Below are 4,659 nucleotides of genomic sequence, written 5' to 3' on the forward strand. Positions count from 1 at the left end.
TAAACCTCAACAAGGACAGAGAAGTATTATGGAAACATTTTAGAAACATTAACAAAATCACATGATGAACGATTAGCCATTTCAGTTATCATGACCAAAGCAAAGAGTAATCGATTCAAAAAATCGTCTGAAAACATACTGGTGCATATTTGTATAGGTTTTCAAATTTTTTTGTTCTTTTTTATTATTATTATTTTCATCTGCTTGCTAACATAAATAGCTTTTGTAAGTGCCCCAACAAAAAAAGTGCATTAGGAAATAACTATGATCATACACGTTTCACGAGAACACACGAGACAAGAGGAGGGAACAAGAACACAAATGCTTTTTTGCAAAAAGAAAACATTAAATATACGATTGAAATTTTTTTTTAAGGATGAAGTCATAGAGGGCAAAACAAACACATCTATTGACATTTCAGGACATGGGACATTTTCAGGCCAGGTACACTTTTCATTTTTTTTCTTTTAGCGATCCAGGTGTAGATGTTCTTTTCGCGCAGCTCCTCGTAGGACTGGTGATGTTCGATAAGAGAGTGTCAGACAGATTTGGTGAGCCAGTGAGTTTGTTGAGGGCTCAATGAAGCCTTAGAGGAAGATCAGGTTCCTCTTCACATGGGAGGGACAATCAGACCGGCCATAGCTGCAACAGACAACAAGAGGTCAGTCGACAATAAACGAGACAGTTCAAATAACACATGATCTATTTGAACCATAAAACGACTGGTTTATGGTTATTAAAGGTCAATATTGCAGCTTATTCCACAGTCGGTCTGGATGGAGGAATATTTTTTAGCAAATAGCTGTTGTTAAGCAAACGCTTCTACAGTTTAATGCTTTAAAGTTAAGAGTTTTCTTTTAGAAATAAATCTGCAGTCAGAATTGTAGCATCGTGAAACTGATTTTGGGTTCATAACATGCAAGTAACATGGGAAATGATCATCTTTTACAAATACGTTTTTGACCGCATGCAAATCGGGACATTTTGATACTATTTTACGCTAATTTGCCCCAACAGACATCACCACCTGCATGCAAATCAAAAGCAATTTCATTCATTATTATTTATTCAAATGTAATTTTCTTTGTTGTAAAAGCAACCAATCTTATAAGAAGAAATTTATGGATCAACTTTGGCAAAGCTGAATTTTCTGCATCATTACTCCAGTTTTAAGTGTCACATGTTCCTTCAGAAATCATTTTAATATAATGATTTGCTGCTCAAGAAACATTTCTTATTACCGTACTATCGATGTTGAAAACAGCTGTGGTGCTTAGTATTTTTGTTAAAACTGTGATACATCCTTTTTTTCTTTCAAGTTTTTGACTTCATGCAAATCTGAGGTAATTTTGATACTATTTTACACTAATTTGCCCCAACAGACATCACCACCGGTGTGAAAAAACAGCATTTTCACTATTCATTTATTTACGTTGTTTTTTTTTTGTTGTTGTTGTTTTTGCTGTAAAAGCAACCAATCTTGTAAGTAGAAAGTTATGGATCAACTTTGTCCTCAAAAATGTAGTGCCCATTTTTGTGACTCGTTCTAAAATAGGGTCTTCTTTCCTGATTGGCTCAGAGGCAGGAGAGGGGTGGGGTGCTCACCCTGTAGACTGCTCCCATTGGTGCTGGTGCAGGTGGGGGGCGGGGAGGTCTGTGGCCGGACGACAGGCGCGAAGGCGCTCTTCTGTTTGACTGCAGAGATCATATGGACAGGAGAGAATGAGAAAGGGCCCGCAGACAGAGAGATGGAAGTAGGGATGCATGAAGAAGAGGAGGAAGAGGAGGCATGAGGCTCCAATAGAGGACTGGAGGGGGTGACTGAAACAGACACACACACACAGAGAAACACACACACCCGCACACACACAAAGATGAGAGTTATGAGGTGGGTCATGCCGATTGTTAGAGGGTTAATTGAAGGGGAAGGGCTATAGCAGAGTGAGGCATTATGGGAATGAAACCGTGTGCGACCTGCATGGCAAAGTTGATCCATAACTTAGAACTCTTGAGGAGGATTTATGTCAATATAGTCCACCTTTGACTGCCAAATCACACTTTTGCAGAAGCATGAACATGAAAACCGCTCTTGTATTGACACACGTATACGTAAAGCATGCCAGAAGAGGATATTATCAGGACATCTAATATGCGGTCATCTGCATGCTTTGAGAGAAAGACAGGTAATAAAAACCACCGTACGCTAGCCAACAATCTTGGCGCTGAATCTTGAGAAGAAAGCTTGAGCTTTCTCACCAAATTGGAGCAAAACCCACAATAAATTTTCTTCAATGAAATTCCAATTGAAAACTCTTGCCAACTTGTTTCCCATTTTTAGAATGAATGGAAAGCAAACCTGCCATGAAACAGCTTTGCACAAAGCTCGGCCTGTCAAACAAGTGGCAATCACACAAAATACAGCTGCTATATATCGAATATATGAACATTCTTGAGTATATAAACCTCATTTGTAATTGTCAGGCCTCCAGCATTGTGATTTTTTCCCCCAATAACAGTAGCAGCAGACGTATCTACAGGAAACTGCAGACAGAAAACTCACTATCCTGACCGCAGGGAGAAAGCGAGTGTGCGACGGAGTGAGATGCATGGAGGAGTCGTTAAAGTGTTAGACATGAAAGGAGATGAAAAAATATGAGTGTTTGTGGAGTTAGTTCAGATGGAGACGTTCACAGTGCATGGAACAGCAGACAGACAATAACCTTTCCCTCAAAGAACACGAATAGACAAACAAACAACCTTAGTATTTCAGATTAGCATTAAGACGTTGACTGAGTTGCGACCAAATGTGCCTGTTGTGATCACCAAAATCACAAAATGCAAGCTTTTTAGACTCACAATAGTCGAATTTAGCTGGTTAAATTCAACAAATCAGAATCCAAAACATGCAGTGAAGAGTTAACTACCCTGCTGAAATGACTAGCATGTCTTATCTAACATTTCCAGGCTGGTTTGTGGCTGGTGAATCGGTCTACACTCTTTAAAATAAAGGTTCTTCACTGGCATCAATGGTTACATGAAAAGGTTCTTTATAGTGGGAAAATGTTCTTCAGATTATTAAAATGTTCTTCACACTAAGAAAATAACTGTTCAACCCAAAATAGTAGTTCTACACTCTTAAAAAATTAGGTTCCAATAGGGGATTTTCACAGTGATGCCATAGAACCTTTATTTCTAAGAGTACAGAGGAACCAATTCTGGTTCCCCAAAGAACCTTTCAGTGAACAGTTCTTAAAAGATCATTATATGGCATTTCTGTAAAAACTCCCTTAGCTAGTAAAGGCTTGAGACTAGCTGAAAGTAAAAAGTATTGCTGGTTAAACTAGTCAAGTAGGCCAATATGCTGGTCTTTTCAGCAGAAATGTCAGGATCTGTTAGCTGATCAACAGAACACTCACTTGCGTAAGGAGAGTTGGCGGCGGATCCGTTGAGGAAACTCGGGGATCCAGGGACACCCAGGTTGGTCATCCCTGCGGCTCCGTATCCATTCATGCTGGAGGTGATGGTGTTGTAGTTGGACTGCTGGGGCGTGGAGCTCGGCACGTACCCGCGAGGAGACACGCTGTTCGAGTTACGAGAGTAACCTGGAATGTAAGAGATGGCGACAGGTTAAGGAGGACGCTCTAGTAGACTGAAGTTCAAATATAAACCATGTCAGCACTGGGATTTATTATGAGTTTGCTTATTAAGACGCTTGATGTGATTTGTAGATGTTGCGGTTGGACTAATGTGTGTCTGTGACATGCTGGGTTTGTGTTTCTAGTGGGTGGGATCCCTCGGTAAGTGTGAGAACATTTTAAAGATGTCCGGATGCTGTTAAGAAAGCACTCAGTACAGCAGTCAAACAAAACTTTGTCTATGTTCCCATAAGCAGTGTGTGTGTGTGTGTGTGTATTGGGTGTTTTGGACTCTTTTAGCCTGGCAGACAATAAGGACCGAAGCCATACTGAGAAATATGGATATCACAGAGACTTGCGAGTTGACTTAAGTCAGTAAGAAACAACCCTAGCAACCACCAAAAACACCCCAGCAATAACCCTGCATAACAATGGCCTGTTAGTCATCACAACATACTTGCACGGTGGTAAGTTTTGAACAGACATTTCTTAAGGAAACATCATATTCTTGTTTTTCTTTTTTTTTTTCCTCCTGTACAATTCACAGTCAGCCAAAACTAAACAGGAAGTGAAGAGAGAGAGCTTTGAATACCACTTGGCATCCGTCTATGTCCACTGTCTGGGCCTTAAGCTTAATTCTCATATCGAACAGTTGATAAAGAAAGGGAGAGAGAGTAAGAGGAAGAAGAGAAAATATTAATTTAAGCAATAAATAAATATATTATGCACTGCAAAAATTAATTTAAGCATTAATCTAAATTTCACACACACACACAGACACACACACACACACATTTACTTAGCCATCTAAATGGGGACATTACATAGACTTCTATTGTTTTTATATACATATAGTTATACACTTTTTAACCTAAACCCACCTCTATCCCTAACCCTATCTCTCACAGAAAACTTTTTATACCAGTATTACAAATGAGGACGTCCCCAAATGGAGGTTTTTGGTGATTTTGTCAGGTTTTGCTTACTTTTGGGTACACATTTGTCCCCAAAATATGGTTAAGTA

The 4,659-nt window shown here is 39.4% G+C and overlaps 1 pseudogene; it reads right to left on the bottom strand.

The window, feature by feature from the left end:
* Positions 1 to 429: 429 nt before the first annotated feature.
* The window catches only part of LOC107750336 (transcription factor COE1-like), a 137,870-nt pseudogene continuing 133,640 nt past the window's right edge, over positions 430 to 4,659 (bottom strand).

Source organism: Sinocyclocheilus rhinocerous, unplaced genomic scaffold (assembly GCF_001515625.1).
Source record: "Sinocyclocheilus rhinocerous isolate Xijiao unplaced genomic scaffold, SAMN03320098_v1.1 scaffold1053, whole genome shotgun sequence".
Taxonomy (NCBI): Eukaryota; Metazoa; Chordata; class Actinopteri; order Cypriniformes; family Cyprinidae; genus Sinocyclocheilus; species Sinocyclocheilus rhinocerous.